Source organism: Rhinopithecus roxellana, chromosome 18, assembly GCF_007565055.1.
Source record: "Rhinopithecus roxellana isolate Shanxi Qingling chromosome 18, ASM756505v1, whole genome shotgun sequence".
In the NCBI taxonomy this organism is placed as follows: Eukaryota; Metazoa; Chordata; class Mammalia; order Primates; family Cercopithecidae; genus Rhinopithecus; species Rhinopithecus roxellana.
The window spans coordinates 10698854-10716146 of record NC_044566.1 but is presented as its reverse complement, the minus strand read 5'-3'; the positions used below and the strand labels follow the sequence as shown (position 1 = coordinate 10716146).

Here is a 17293-nt window from a genome sequence, read left to right as displayed (position 1 = left end):
CATCAGTGGTGATAAGCCATATTCATGGTATTGCTAAATAACCTTCACATGATGGGAGAAGGTTGGCATTTTACTTCGGATTTTCCTCCCCTCAAAACCTATAATATTTTTCTAAACATGAAGAAAATACCAGACAAATTCAAATTGAGGAACATTCTACAAAATACTTGAACCAAAGCTCTTCAAAACTGTTAAGGCCATGAAAAACAGGGAAAGTTTGCAAAGTTGTCACAGTCTAGAAGACCCTTAAAAGGACAGACAACTCAATGTAACATGGTATCTTATATGGGATCCTGGAACAGGCAAAGGACATTAGGTAGAAACCAATGAAATCGTAGTAAATTGTGGACTTTAATTAGTAATAATGTGTCAATATTGATTCATTAGTAGTTATGACAACCGCAGCATACTTACATAAGAGGCTATGTAAGAGGAAGCTGGGTGTGGGATATAATGAGAATTCTCTGTACTCTCTGCAACTTTTCTGTAAATCTAAAACTATTCTGAAATAAAAGTTTTATTACAAATAAAAAAAAAGGGCATAGGGGTTCATGCTTATAATCCCAGCACTTTGGGAGGCTGAGGCGGGAGGATTGCTTTAGTCCAGGAGTTTGAGACCAGTCTGGGCAATATAGCAAGACCCCTCCTCTATAAAAAAAAATCAAAAAATTAGCAGGGCACCTGCAGTCCCAGCTACTTGGGAAGCTGTGGGAGTGGGAGGATGGCTTGATCTCACAAAGTCATTAATGATTGCATTATTAAATGAACCAAAACTATTTTTTATCTCTTCTGTTTTACAGATCAATGTGATGGTGCCCATGGAAAGCTGGCCACAGTGGCTGGGATGCCCTCACAGACGGTCCATGCAGGGAAGTTCTCGTCTCAACAACACATGGCCCTAATTTTGTTTATACACATTGTACTGTTATTTTCATTATGCAACTTAAGAATTTTTGAAATCACAAGTATAATTGCAAAAGACAGAGTTATTTCTATGAAAAATAGATTGGATGATTTGGCAAAACCTGGTAGAGGCAAATGGCTAAGAGTATTAAATTATTTAAGTATATGTGTTCTCATGCCATAAACGATTGGGGAAAAAAAAAGTCATGAACATCAAGAACGATACTGCACTCAGCTTGCTTATGTTCTTCAAGTTCTGCTCCACTTAAAAACACCAAAATTAGAAATCAGAGATTGTGGGTGTGATTTCTGCAGGAACTCAGATCAGTTCAACCCTAATCAAAGAACACACGGTGGAGCTATCTCAAAGTACTGATGAATGAGCATTTATATATTTAATATAAAATAAAATGTTTAAGGCATGTGTGTATCATTTTTAATAATTGTCCTGTTTTACTCTCTACTTTCGTTAATTTATCTTTTCAATTAACCAGTTGCTCCTGATCCCAATTCACTAACAAAGACATTCTATTGAAGGTGATTTTTCATTTTATCTTTTATGTGTTAGTATTTTACAGTACGTCTTTTACCATATTTCCTTTATTTGGTAAGTTCTGGTTTTTATTGTGCACTGTTTTATAATAAATGTGTTGTGCACTTCTGTCACCTGTTTTCCCTGGTGGACTCTAGACACAAGGGTGATTGCCTAATTATACTGTGCTGCTTATAAGAAGCAAATTAGTTAAGTGGCTTCTTAGATGAACACTGCAAAGTGCCATGTGAAAGCTGCAGGAAAAATATCCCCAAGAAAAAAGAGCTTTAAAATGTTGTTTTATTTTTTAAAAATCTAGTGTCTGAGAAAACATCATTTCTTCAAAATTAAGCGACTCTATTTTCTAAGAACTCTAAGTAGGAATGAAGATGAGAACTGAATAAATGTGATGTGCTTCTCTCTTGGCCTCTAGGTAATAAAAATTCTGCACTAGACAGATTACACTACATGTGAATGTGTTTCTTATTTTATGCTGAGAGCAAGATCACTAAGACATACTTCACCTTCCTTAACAGAATCTATCTTTCTCAATGATGGGGATAAAGCAGTTTTTTCTACATGGGTAGAAAACTCATTCTAATCGAAGTTGAATAGTTCCAAGCTGTTAGAATTTTCTAAGCAAAACAACAGCAAGATGCTCCAAGGATACAATGAATGAAATTCAATGGTTATTTACAAATTCAGCTGTTCACCAAAAACAAAAAGCTTCTTAAAAATTAGGGTGGCTTAGTCTGAAGTATGGTTTAGAGAAGTGATTTTTTAAGGAGGGTATTTATAAAAATATACTTGAGAAACCAATACAGGGCAGTCAAAATGGATGCAACCAACCTTAAGAATATAAAGCAGTGCAAACAATCCAAAAGCAGTGCTTCTTAGGATTAAGCCATGTGCACATTTAGAGGTTAGGAGAATTTCAGTGTGTGGCTTGGTTGTACTTTTTCTGTTTCCATTATGAGCATACTATTGTCAGAAATCCCAGCCAGCAAGCAGACAAGAGATCAAGAGGAAAATCAAACAGGAGTAGAACCACTGGGGCTGCCTGAATTTCTACCTGCACCTTTCCCGATTTAGGGAAGGGGACTTGGCTGAACAGCAGGAGATGGAGAAGGAAAGGGATGGTGGCAGAAGGAAGGAGGAGGCCCCGGAAGCAAGGTCTCAGGATAGCACAGACTCCCTGTTTCTTTTCCTTTCTTTGCTTCCTACAAGCATTAACCTTGAGACTAAAAGCACAATATGAGGAAAGAAGCAAACAAGATGAGGGGCAGCACAGAAGAAATTCTCTAGGCCCTAGGAAGGTTAGATTTTTGAGAACACATCAACTTGTGTAACACAAAATGTGAGTAAAAACAAATATGAGAGAAAAACATATATGTAAACTAAACACAAAAATTGAATTGAAACATTAAAAGTTCACTGATCTTATCTCTAAACAAACTTCTGGGATATGTGTATGTCATCATTCGTGTGTTTGAAATTAAATTTTATTTAACTGATATTTTTAAGCTACCTGTTCTACCACCAAAATCTTAGTTTTAAAATACACTTCTAGTTTCTGCTACATTCTCAGATAATTTAAAATCAGCTGTGTGAAGAAAATACAAACCCCATATTCAAAGCCTAAAATCAACTATATACCTAAAAGATACCAGCACTGATTGTTTTATAAATGAACAGTGAGCATTCTTCTCTTTAGAATCTGGCTCATAACTCATCCCTCCCACCAACCTTCTTGTTGCTTCCTCAAATCTTCCCTTCTCTCCAGCTGAAAACTACAGCATCATCATACATATCTGTCTTCTTCTCATGTTAAATGTAATCTATGCCTCCAGACTCTCACCTAATCCCTGCTGGACATTTCTAAACAAATGTCCATATGTACCCCTCAGCAAATTATTCAACATCTGAAAAGTGTCTTTCCTCAGATTTGACAGTCCTCTTGTATTCCCTAAAGAAGTTAACGCCAACCTCATCCTCTCAGCTGCTCAAGAGCAACACTTCTGTATAATCTTCTATAACCCTTTCTCCCCCGACCCCTCACCTCTAATCAGTTACCAAAGTGTGTCCAATCTATCTCTGTAAGGACTATAATTTACAAACCCATCAGATTGTATGCTCCATCATAATAACAATATTACATTTGTTTGAAATACTATACCCATTACTCAGTACCATATCTGGCACAAGAAGATATACAGTGCATATTTGTTGACTAAAGTTATATATTATTATATCTAAAGGCAATTATTTTGTTAGCCTTTTATATTTCACATAATTACACATGAGAGGATTTTCAAGGATCCTTTGCCCATCACAGAACACTGATCTAAATTTGCTTACATTCCCTGTTTTTCTGACTCCCCCAAGTCCTTACCAATATGCAAACAGACACACACACACACACATGTTTAACCTTAACAACATTTCAAATTGATAATCACTATATAGAAATTATTTTTAAAAGAAAAAGGCTATTAGGCTATGGTCTTTTTTTCATCTTCCAGGCTTTCCTCAAAATAAAGTAGAAAATTGGCAAGCAATGTGTCAATTTGATAAAATGTAAACAGTCAAATGAAACAGATCAGGCCAAATGCTTTATTGAAATATTTAGTTTCATCCATCTACTTAATTGACAAAATTGGCCATATTGTTAAAAGTTTATTTCATCTCAGCCTTCCTGATATATCTATAATCAAAAGCCGCATTTTGGAACAGAATAGTTCCTTATACATATTTATATGGAGCTGACTTTTTAAAAAGAGTTTTCAACAAAATTTCACATAATGTAGCTGATGTATAATGACTAAGAGAAATAGGAAAACACAATTCAATTGACAGTTATGGATTTCCTACTTTGCAGACAATAAAACCTGCTAAGAGTATGTTGGAAACATCAAGTGATAAAACACGGGCTCCTCAGCAATTGGGGTAGGTAGAGAAAAATATAAATTAATAAAGGAGGTGGATTATAATCCATGACAAAGTGGAAAAACAGAAGGCTTTGACTTCTGAGTTTCTGTCTTCTCCCTCTTGCCCTCTCATCTTGCTTTACCCCTTCCCTCTTGAACTTGGGCTTACCAGTCAGGACCCACTCCATCCTCCACCTCTGCATGCATGCAGATGAGCACACCTGGGGGGAAACAGGCAGATCCACAAGCACACTTTTCTTCAATCTATGACGACTAACCTCAAGAGGGCCTTTAGTACTGGAAGGCAATCTTACAGTATTCCCTGGAGATCATTCTATACCTCCTTTCTTCTCGTATCTTCGAGTACTTCACACACACACACACACACACACACACACACACACACACACATCCTTTACTCTCAGATAACGGTTTACTTCTGCCTTCACTGAGAAAGAAGGAAAGTGTCATTGGAAGAACACATTCCCACCACCATATCTGACAGCCACCTGCCTCTGCGTCCAGACAGTCTGTCTTCCTTTCTGTTACTTTTGTCAAAATGTCCAGACTTTTAGATAGGGCCTCCCCTCCACCTATACCCCAGATCCTTCCTCATACCACCTGTTTGAGAGCATTACCACAGTAGTTTTTCTCCTTGAGTATTCTTTGCTTTCTTACCAGCTTAAGGAGAATTCAAAAAGTTTTTAAAATACTGTATCTAGCATATTGAATTGTTTTCTGCAGAGTGTTGAATGGAGTGCCAGTTAACCATGTTGGAGATACATTAGTGGTTAATCCTCAGTTACATCTCACTTGATCCATCAGCAGCATTTAATATAATTAATCTCCCCTCTTTATTGAAACACTCTTTCATGTGGCTTCAGGAATCACGCTTGCTTATTCCTCCCATCAGATGTTTTTCCAGGTTCTTCCTCCTCAAATCCCTGTGCTGTAAACATCAGCCTGCCCAGTGGTCTGGCTCCAAACCAGGCCTCGTCATTATCTACACTGATTTCCAGGTGGAGCCATGGACTCATTTGCTAACAATTCCCAAATTTACATCCCCAATCCTCACCCTGTGCCCCAAATTCCCGATTCAGAAATCCAACTGTCTGCTCACCACCTCCACTTGGACATCTCTGAAAAGCTTCTTAAATTTTGCATGTCTGAACCCAGACATTTGCTCCCAACTGCCATCTTCCCACAAACTCCCAAACTCAGTAAGTGATAACTCTCTCTGCCCAGTTGCTCAAGCCAAAATAACTGGAATGATCTTTGATTCCTGTCAAGTCTACTTCCAGCATATGTCTGGAATCTGACCTCTCTCTACTCCCTCCACCAAAACCACCCTCATCCACCCAACCGTTATCTTGTGCCTGCACAATCTCTAGTATTTCATTCTAAATCTGGCCCCTGCCATCTATTCCTACAGAGTAGCCAGAGTGGTGCTTATAAAACATAAGTCAGATCATGCCACTCCTTCACTCAAAACCCTTCAGTGTCTTCGTGTCCCCTAGGAGTTAAAGGCAAACCCCCCACTATGTCCTACAAAGCCCTAAATGAGCTGCCCCCCACAGAACACCCGCTTCTCTGACATAATCTCCTACTACTTTCTCCCCAACTCACTGTGCTCCACGCAAAGTGGACTTCTTGATGTTACCCAAGCTGGGAATGCTCCCACCTCAGCATCTCTGCACTGGCTGCTCCTTTTGCCTGGAGTGTCTTCCCCAGACACCTGTATGCTCTTTCTGCCACTCTTTCAGTCCTCTGGGCAAATGTCAGTGAGGATTTCCTTAACCATCCTACACAAAACAGCATCTGCTCCACAGTGACGGCACTTGCTCTCCTCCTTCTCTGTTTTGTTTTCTTTATAGAATTGATCACCCTCTTAAGCACTTTGTATTGTTGTGCTTACTTTGTGGTTATAAACACACCATGAGGATGGGGATTTGACCATTTTTTTCAGTTCTGTTTCACAGATTTCAAAACTATAAATAAAAGGAAATCAACAAAGAATTGTCAAATGAAAATTGAGTTGAAATTTTAAAAAGGTATTTATATGAATAATAAAATCTAACATTTATTGGGTGTTTACCATCTATCAGGTTCATTCAGTATTTTGCAGGTACTGTCTATTGAACCTTCACAATAATCTTTGAGGTAGGTTCTTTTAAACCCCAATTTTACAAATAAGAAAGTTAGGGCTAACAGAAATCAAATAACTCACCAAATGTCCCACAGTTATAGCTAGTATGCAGTGGACTTGAGACAGACACTCAAGCCTGCTTCACTTCACATCCCATGTTTTTCTAAATTGATTCCATGTATCTTATGGTTGTGTCACTGCCACGAACCTAGATAATGACCTTAGTGTACATTAAACAATTAATTAGCATCTGCAATTAGTGTCTTTAAAATTCAAACTGCACACAGTAGGTAAAACACCAAAAGATAACTTACCAGATTCAAAAAGCTGTATAGCTTGCTAAGCAACAAATTTACCAACAGCAATTTTAGACATTTAGTCTATCTTTACTCATTGCTAAATGGATGTTGTGACTTTGGAATTAGCGTATCTTCAGTTTAGCCCTCAAAAGTTGGTTGGTGTTTATTGATGCAAATGTTCAACTTATTAAAATCAGTTTGCCAAGTCACTACTGAACCCAATTCATCATCAGCATCAGGATCAGCATCATCATACGCACAAACAAGAAAAATCTATTGCATTATTTTCTCTAAGGATAAACAGCAAGGTATACACCTTGCTTTCTTCTCTGAAACCCAGTCCCTAGAGTCCCGTCTTCCTTCTGAACCCCACAAACTTCTTGCTTAAAGGAAGCAGCTACCTGAGATGCTACTCGGTTCAATACCTACTCTATTTTGGAATTGTCTTCCTGCCTCAGATTCCTGTTGCTACACTGATCCTGAATTCAGCCCTACTATATCCAATACTGTTAACCCTACGTTCTACCAGCTCCTGATTATTCCCTAACATGGGTTCTCTATTCAAGCCTAAATACTTTGAAATTGTACTTTCAAATTTTGCAGAATCACCATTACTCAGCCAGACAGGCTTAAGAAGTAAGAAAAAGGTATCGTTGGTCATAAGCAGCCTTCAGGAGGGACTCCAGTGATTCTCACTTCTGGATATTCACATTCTTTTATGGGCCCCTCCCACATCAAACAGGATAACCTGTGTAGCTGGGGTTAGGCCATAACAGACACTGGGTTACCTGCCTTGCACTTAGATTACTCTCTCTGAAGGAAGCCAGTGATCATGTCATGAGGATACAAAAGCAGCCCTGCGAAGTCTACTTAGCAAAGAACTGAGGCCTCCTGCCAACAGCCAGCACCAACTTGCTATCCAAGTGCTGGCACCATCTTAGAAGAGGGTGCTCCAGCTTCGGTCAACCTTCAGGTGACTGTGCCTTCAGTCGTCACTCTAACCACAACCTCACAAAAGACTCTGAGCCTGAACCATCCAGCTAAGACACTCCTGAATTCCTGACCCACAGAAACTGTGTGAAATGATAAATGTTTATTCCTGTTTGAAACTACTGAGTTTTGGGGAAATTTATTATGCAGCAAAAAATAACTAAAACAGTGTGCATACAAAATCCATTTGTAAGGAAAGTAAACCTGAAATCATGAGTCCTATGACAAAGAAAATTATGCAGAAATTCAACTCAGCACTGAAAATGTGTTGGGTGTATAAAACAGATAAAATAATGATTTTGTCTTTTTACAAACCTTAGAGTTTTTATTATGAGTCTTTATGAAAAGCTTTTAGCTGACTTTTTCTTCTCTCAGTAGAGCCTTAAATATCAGTATTTCAATAAGTTTGTATAACAGCACAAACAGCCTAACAAATTAAAAAACACCAGAACTCCAGTGACTTTAAACTTTAAACTCTGAACTTTAAAAAAAATTAAGAAGCGTAATTTTCTGCTGTTAATGCAATAGCCCTGATTTAAAATATAATAATAACCAATCAAATGTGGATTACCTAGGATAGTAACAGATGTACAATACAGAAGCTTAAAAACAATGTCAGGGTGTGATTATGAAAGAAAATATCAAGACCAGGACTAAAACAGAAATATTTGCCTTAAGGATGAGAGTTTGGTGTTAATATCAGAATAGCATTGTAATTAGATCAGTATTTTACTTTCTTATATAAGTTTGCTAAACCAACTAGAAATTTGAACATAAATCATTCCACATATGAGTTCAGTCATTCTAAGCTAATTTTTCTTCTTCCTGATTTACAACATCCTCCTTGGAGTGATACTGCAGAGAGTGAACTCAGCCAAGTGAACCCAAATTGTCAACTGCAGTCAATTTTCAGGTATTCAAGTAAACAGAGGAAATAGGGTCTACCCAACTTATACATGCACCTAATGTTGCCAGTATTTACTCTGTCTTGATATATCACACATTACAGAGAAGAACTACTGTAAATCTAAAATTGAAGACAACAGACATGAGGATAATATTTGGCTTCTCTTTTGAAGCTCTGGGGAAACATTTAGGAGATAAAAGCTGAATAATTTCAATGGCCTGCCCTGCCCTCAAATAAAGCATTTAGCATTCATCCCCTAATGAGGAATATACAACTCATTTTGTCAGAGAGGTACCACTTTGATGCCTCCCTAGAAAGTAGGCTGTAAACCCCTAGGGTACCAGAACTGTGTCTATTTATGGCTCTGCCTCTGGCCCCAAGTTTTGCATCCTGATTTTGGCCAATAGATCACTACTGAGTGACAGATTAGACAAATACTCTTCTTCTAATAAGTACACTAGAATACAACCAACACACATTGCATCCTTATCTTCTACCAGGCACTGTATTCAGTGCTAAGGATACAAGAAGACGAAGAACCAATCCTGGCTGTGGAGGAGCTCATGGTCAGTGGGAGACTCAGGCATACACATAGATGTTGCAGGGCAGGGAAAACATATCATGCTTGAGAGAAGGCAGATGATGGAGGGGAAGACAAAGAAGAATCAGGCCTTCTGGAAAAAGTAGGATATCAAACAGCTGAACAGGGCATTACAGAAAAGGATGTCATGAAAATCCTGACCGTGGAGTTTGGTCTTTAGGCAGAAGCTCGTCAATGGACAGTCAACTCTTGACAAGGTAAGAGGGGGCCCTACGCCACAAGCTGGAGCTTCTGCAAAATAAGACTGTGTGTCAAAAATACTGCTTAAAAAATAGTAATCACATAAGTATTTCTCAAGGGCTCATAAGGCCAAAAGAATGAAGAAAGAAATTAGCATACCTGCTCTCAAGGTGTTCAGGCCTTTTAACCTTTTGAACAATGAAATTTGGAGTGTACGGTATACTTAATTGGAACTATCCATAATCTATCAGAAGAAGGCCAGAGTCATATATTTTCACATTCTAACTTGTATGCACCATAAAGACCACCCCCTGCAAATATGTCCAAGTCCTAATTTCAGAATCTGTGCCCATATTATCACACATGGCAAAGAGGGTGCTGCAGATGTGATTAAGGGTAAGGACCTTGAGATGGAAAGAGTATCCTGAATGACCCAGGGCATTTCTCTGGGTCTAATCTAATCCTATAAAGTGGGCCCAGTTCAATCACAGGAGGCCTTAAAAGTGGAGATTTCCCAACAGTGGTCAAAGAGACGACAGTGTGACATGAATTCAATGTAGCAGAGCACACGCAAGGATGGCAGAGGGCTTCTAGAACATAAGAGAGGCCTCCAGCTGACATCCAACAAGTTAGTGGAGACCTCGGTCCCACAACCACATGGAACCTAACTTTTCCAACATCCAAGTGAGCAAGAAATGAACTCTGTCTCAGAACCTTCGGAAAAGAACGCAGGCCCCTGATGCCTTCATTTTAGCCAGGTGAGACCCATAGGAGACTTCTGACCTGCAGAACTGTTTGATCATGAATTTGTACTGCTTTATGCCACCAAATCTGTAGGAGTTTGCTACAGCAGCATCAAAAAAACTAATACACCAATCAACTATGTTTGTCACTTAAAAATGGAGTCACAAGGACTGGCTTATAACTTGGGTTTATAAAACTAAATTCTGTATAATATCCAGAAATGTTGGTACCATTTATTTTTATGAACTACTTCTTCTGAAACAAAAGAAGCAAAAGTAAGACTAATAAGAGGTACCATTTATTGAGGAGACACCATGTACTGGTTATTGTACTAAGTGCTTCACATAGCAATAATAATCACTTATATTTTTAGTATACATACATGTATGATAGGATGTGATAGGTACATGTATGTCAGGATGTGATAGGTACGTGTGTGTAAGGATATGATAGGTACATGTGTGTTAGGATGTGATAGGTACGTGTATGTTAGGATGTGATAAGTATGTGTGTGTTAGGATGTGATAGGTATGTGTGTGTTAGGATGTGATAGGCACTGTACCAACCATTTTCATGTATTAATTCATTTAATCTTCACAACACTCTTATAAAGTAACTTCTGTTATCACTCCCATTTTACAGATGAGGGAATTGAGACACAATGGATATCCCTAAGGTGCCACGGTCACTCAATCCCCACTGCAGCTCTCTGACAGGAGCAAGCATTTATTAGAAATATACTGTGTTCTAGGTAATAGGCCAAGTACTTCCCGTTCACTAGCATGCTAATGCCACAATAGCACCCCATTTTCAGATAAGAAACATGGGGCCTAGAAAAGTTTAATAACTTTCAAGGTGTGTCACAATGAAAAACTGTGCTGCTAAAGCCAGAACTGACCTCAGAACAGGCCCTCTCAGCCATCCAACGTGTCCTTGAGACACCAGAGGCTGAGCAGGCATCAACAATGTGTGGCTACCTGAAGATGTCCTTTCCGTAAGAACCTGAAGAAGAATATTTCAGTTAAAAGATTTCCAGACATTGAATCAGGCCAGATATCTCCCTAAATTACTCAAGATCCTCTCCGTTGGCAGAGGGTGGGCTGCATATCCACCAAGTGGACAACTGAGGATATTTCTGTTTAACAACAAAAAGTTTCAATCACTTTCCCACTTTTTAAATTCAATCCTGATTACAAAACTGATTCAACATGTATTGGATGTCCACTACGAGGAGATCAATATAATGAGCATCAACAAACATCCAAACGGGTATAATTTCTCCAGGTGTACTGACTTATACTTCATAACTTTCAAGAGAAGTTAAAAGGGCTTCAGTAACACATTTGGGTAACACCATGGCCCTAAAGAAACTTACAGGATGTACAAGGGGGAAGTCTCATCAACTTCTTATAATGTTCTAGTGAAATTCAATGCAATTATGTCAGGAAAAAAAGAATTGGACTAAAAGGCAGCAGACCTAGTTTCTAGCCCCAGCTCTGCCTGAGTGATCTGAACAAGTCATTTTATGTCTGCCTCCATTTCCTCATCTGCAAAATAAAAGGATCAGTCTACAATATTTCAAATATCTTCTGAGTTCTGTGATACTGCTCTTTGAAATCTGCCAGTCTGCCCTCACACAAGATACTGGTTACAGTCAGGCAATGTGCTAAACAGTAAGACTGGGGTGGGACCTAGTACCTGGGGTATTACTGGGGACAGAAGACAGCAAATCTCCAGACTCCAGAGCCACTTTGTATATGAACTAGGAGGGTTTCTTATTTAAAAAAAAAAAAAAAAAAAAAAAAAAAAAAAAAAAAAAAAAAAAACAGACCCTAGAAAAAGAGCACTCCAAAGTATCTGCAGAAATGTAGTGAGTTTTCCAAGACCTGAATAAAAATGGGACACCAGAAATAGTAACCTTGCTATGTTAGTAATGGCCGAGGTACTTTATACTTGGTTAATGGGATTAAATGAAAAGTAAACATGCACCCACACAAATGCATACATGCATATAACACACACACACACACACACACACACACATATCTCCTCACACAGCAATGCGTGAGTGCCTCCCAGTCCTTCAAGTGGAGCACTGAGCCAATCAACATGGTGCTATTACACAAGCTTGCTGCACTGCACCAAACTTGCTGAGTGCACAGCATGCCTGGAAACGCTACCACGTTCTCCTACAAGCATAAAGGAGGTTCTGGAACTTCTCCAAAGGCCCATGCTTTCATCAGTTAGGTAAAGGCATTCACTTCACCGGCTGAAATGACAGGGCTATCAGCCTGCACTAGCCAGCCCTGGGAAGTGCAGTTTTACAGTTTCTGGTACTGCAGAGTACCACAGAGCAAATGGAATTCTGCCTAGATCTGCTAGGAAAGAATCAAAGAGATAAAGTTGCATTTTATTGTCCACAAGTTATTTCTCTTGCACGAAAGGATCATACAATTTGGGTAAAAAGAACTGAATCATGAAAAAGTAAATTCAATAATCAAATGCAAAAATCAGATGAGCACTGAAATGTTAAATAAACAATATGCTAAAATTAGTGCTGTCTATTATAAAATCGCAAAGGATGAAGCAGCTACATATTTATCCATCAAAGGGATTATATAAATGAAAATTCTCAGAATTTAAAATCATCTTAGAGCACATATCCTGGCTCTTTTCCCCTCCATCTTCATATATGATGGCAGGGACCTCTCTGAACCTTCATCCTGCATTTGCTTTAGACTTTGAATCTCAGTTACTCTTGGACAAGTTTCATTTGAATCTAGCAAACTCATCTGGATAGAAACCTCTGATAGGGTCTCCATGACCTCTCATTGATTTTTACCCATGCATAGATGTCTCTTAAAAATATAGAAGGCATTCATTTCCACAAACATCTCTGTGTGCCTCTAAGCTGTCACTTCACCAGTTTAGAACTCCTTATCTTACCCTATAAAATGAGAAGGTTTGCTTCCTTCTGTAATAGCTCTGTCATTCTGGCATCAGTTTATCTTTAAATGGCTTGGCTGTGAATTGGGAAAACTTTGGAAAGGCTTTAATTCTAACAAGCCCAGAAGATGAGAAGAAGGAAAAACAAGAGCATAGTTTTACTCTTGCCCTCTTTGGTCTTGGTTAAAATGAAACACATGTGCGTGCGCATACACACACACACCCCCCTTCCCCCTTTCCTTAGTCTTCTTTTACTGTTTGTTTGTTTGTTTGGATCACCAACTATCTAATGTGAGAAATCCTAAGAGGCAGAATTCCCGAATTTTAAAAATAGAAGTGACCTTGAGGAGCACAAGGAATGAATGGAACTAATAAATATTAAAGGAGAAGAGAACTTACTTTCTGAAATTAGAATGAAGTCTTTTTGCTTTATGTATGAGTTGAGCTTCCATATGCATCTTTGTTATATCCGTCTTCAGAGTTTGTGCCCACAAGGGACTGAAAAGTGTCTTTCTGGGCCAGGAGATAGAAGAAGGCAAGGAATAAAATCTTCTTTCCTTTCTCTCTCACTCTCTCTCTCTCTCTCTCTCTCTCTCTCTCTCTCTTCTGTGTGTGTGTGTGTGTGTGTGTGTGTGTGTGTGTGTGTGTGTGCGTGCGTGTGTATCTGTGTTTACCTGCCAGAAAACTCCCCTTTCCTTTGTCTATAAGGTAGCCAGCCCCAAGGTCTAGGTAAAGGAAGTTTGACCACCACCAGGTCTGAAGTCCCTGGTCTCAGGAGTTAACTAATCATTTGGGGCCAGATTCCAGACCAGATTGTTGCCCCTTGGTGGCGGGAAGTCACTGCCAGGGTCTCATTTTCAGGAGCTAAGAACTGCATCCAGGGCGTGACCTAATTCAAGCCTGTGTCTTTCTACCACACCAGCATTGCCTCTGTTAATATGACCAACTGTGTCCTATATGGCCCACTTGCATCAAAATTTACACACACATACACACACACAATTTAAAAAGGATTCAGTCAGCCATTAACTAGGCTAGACTGCTCCGTTGCACCCTCATTCAGTGTTCTTCCATTCATTACCGTTAGCGTGGTCCAAGGGAAAAGGTTATTTCTTAAGGGTGTGAAGAAAGATGCATTTGGACATGCATTCCTTAGGGAGAACAAAGATGTTCTTTTCTAAGAAGGTCATGAACAGATCACATTGCATTAGGAGTTTCTCTTGCCCTGGTTTCTGGGCCCTGGGGAGTTAAGCTTTATGACATACTAGGGGCAGTTATCTGATAAGTGCTGAAGAAAACTGCTTTTCTATGTGAGCTCTTCAAAGTAAAACTAAGTTTTGTCAACGATTCTCCCCAAGAAATAACGGTGTCTTTAATTCCAGCTACAATGCCCCTGCTGGCAAGAGTCCATCCTTCCCCACAACTGAATCGGGCCGATTTAAAAGTCACCTCATGCATTTGGGACAGGTTGGAAGTGCGGAAAAACACTCCATTACAATTCAGAAGTGCTGTCATACTACCAGAACCAAAAATAAAGCTGTAGAACAGGAGAGAGGAGGGGAAAGTAAGCAGAAGAGATTAAGGGTCAGGCAAAGCAAAGGGCTTAAAAAGACAGCGTGTAACACAGGATATTTAAAACGAACAAAGAACTGAGCTATTTTAAAGCACAACTACAAACACTTCTCGAATATCTGTGATCACAGATGAGAGCTGAACAAGTTATCCCCCATCCCTTTATGGTTCTCAGAAATACAGAAGTCATAACACAACATTTGCCATAAGAATAAATAGACAACTTACCGATGTGCTAAAAAGTCTCTTTCAAATATTGAGGTAAGCCAAAGGGAAGTGACTATCTGAATGTTACTAGGGTCTCATATTTTCCAACATTTGTTCAATTTGGCACACACATTTTAATGCTTCATATTTATGTGTTAATAAAATTTGAACTTAGGAACCAAGTGACCTGGGTTTTAGTTTAGCTGTGCTGCTAAGAACTGTTTGACTTACCTACTCCAAGTTTCAGTTCCCTATCTGCTAAAGTATTCTGTTCTCTTTTAGGTTGTCTACGATTTATGAAACCATTACTGTCCTCTCTTTTGTACTCTCCGACTTTCCATTATATTACATAATGAACAAGTACAAGACCTAAACCAAAAACAAAGGCAAACTCTGACTGATCATTTAAATGAAAGCAGAAAAAAATCTGAAGTGGGAGAGAGCCTATATTAGCAACCTACTTCTGGACAATACCAATTTTCAAAAATACTATTTTCAAAGAAGTTTCATTTACGGAGTTGTCTTTCATTCTTACAACAAACTTTGGAAGTTAATATTTATTACTGTTTACCAAGTGGAAATTCAGATCCAAGATCACCAAAATAATGTCAATTAAAAGAATAAATAGGACTGATACATGGGCCAATGGTTTAAAATACCTGTATGTTTTATTAAAAATCAAATCCACTAGAAATTGTATTCCCCACAAATACTTACGAATGGCATTATACCACTGCACTATTAATCCCAGCACTGTTAGGAATTCCAACTACCCCCTGGATGGCTTAAAAGGATACAGACATCAGCCTGTAATCCCAGCACTTTGGGAGGCCAAGGCGAGTGGATCACAAAGTCAGGAGATCGAGACCATCCTGATTAACACGGTGAAACCCCGTCTCTACTACAAACACAAAAAATTAGCCGGGCGAGGTGGCAGCGCCTGTAGTCCCAGCTACTCGGGAGGCTGAGGCAGGATAATGGCGGGAACCCGGGAGGCGGAGCTTGCAGTGAGCTGAGATGGCGCCACTGCACTCCAGCCTGGGCGACAGAGTGAGATTCTGTCTCAAAAAAAAAAAAAAAAAAAAAAAAAAAGGTGGGGGGGATAAAGACATCAGTGCTAACCCTAGCAAAATATAAAAATGAGAACTTATAGGAGAAGGAAATTTATTTTCTTTTTCAGGGCATGGATTTGGAAGCTTCTGACAGCAGGAATTTCTTGCTGATTGTTTTCTGCTATCAACAACGTCCTCAGAAACATATGAAGAATAAAGAAACGTTTAGCTCTTTCATTCAAGCACTGCCTCTGGTCTCCGTCCACAGCCCCAGATACTCCTTTCAGTCCAGAGTTCCGCGGGGACATCACTCAGGGGCTGTGTGAAAATTCAAGTGGGGTAGAGAGGAAGATGCAACCCTGACAAAAGCAAGGGAGTTCTCCTCCTGTGGCAGACCGACCTGCTCCTTCCTGAGCGGTCGTAGGAGCAGACATTTAGTTCAAGGACAATAGAGCACCTCCCGAGCACTGATAGCCTTACAGTTCTCCGGAGAAAAAGGCCAAGCAAAGCTCCCCGGCAAGGTTCACATTCGGCTATCCAACCATCAACTCAACAGTGTCTTCAACCTCGCTGTGGGCAGGGCACTGCTCCTGGAAGGCATCACGCAACGTCAAACCCAATCCTGAGCCTGGAGGCACACACAGGGAAAGCAGCCGTGGAAATAGCTAAATTTACAATGATGTGCTTGGTCTCTTCATCAATTACAACAGAAGTGAGAACTCAGAAACCGAGTCTCATGAGGTAACATTTAAAGTCAGTCTTGAAAGATAAGCAGGAGTTGTTCATTGGAGCCGGGGAAGGGCACTCTCGTCTCAGGTAAAGGCATAAGAGAATGCAGATCATCGCTGATGAAACAATCCCGATTTTACAGGAAATGGTGAGAAAGTGAGAGTGAAAATTGTAGTCAGTGCTCCAAACAAGATATCCTTTGGGAGTTCTCTCAGAAATACTACGTTTACCTTTTAAGGTGTTGGGCGGGGGAGGGGGGTAAGAGCTCAAAACAGTTCACATTGTTGCTTTTAATAGATTTGTAAACTAGTAACATAATGACATTAAAATGTCTATTTTCAGCCCCAACCCCAAAAGAAATATATTTTTCTTTTCATTAAAGAAGGTTTTCACCAAAACTGTTCAGGTTCATTTCTGCGGAAAATCATTCATAGTCATCAATCTTCATGATTTCTTCAACAATCCAGACGGAAAGTAACAATATCACGTCACAAATTCCTCCACAAAGTAGTACCAAGACGTTCAGGACAGAGAAATTAAAATACCAATTCTTTTCTC

At 39.4% G+C, this 17293-nt stretch overlaps 1 protein-coding gene across 17 annotated transcripts in view; it reads right to left on the bottom strand.

The window, feature by feature from the left end:
• The window catches only part of FGF14 (fibroblast growth factor 14), a 703097-nt gene that overhangs the window by 598580 nt on the left and 87224 nt on the right, over window positions 1–17293 (bottom strand). For 4 of the 17 annotated variants that reach the window (XM_030922297.1, XM_030922301.1, XM_030922305.1 and 1 more), the window contains exon 1: window positions 13575–13780. The exons of the other annotated variants lie outside the window; for them this stretch is intronic. The gene's annotated coding sequence lies outside the window, so the exon portion shown is untranslated. Of the gene's footprint in view, window positions 1–13574; window positions 13781–17293 lie in introns of those variants that run through there. 17 annotated transcript variants of the gene reach the window in all.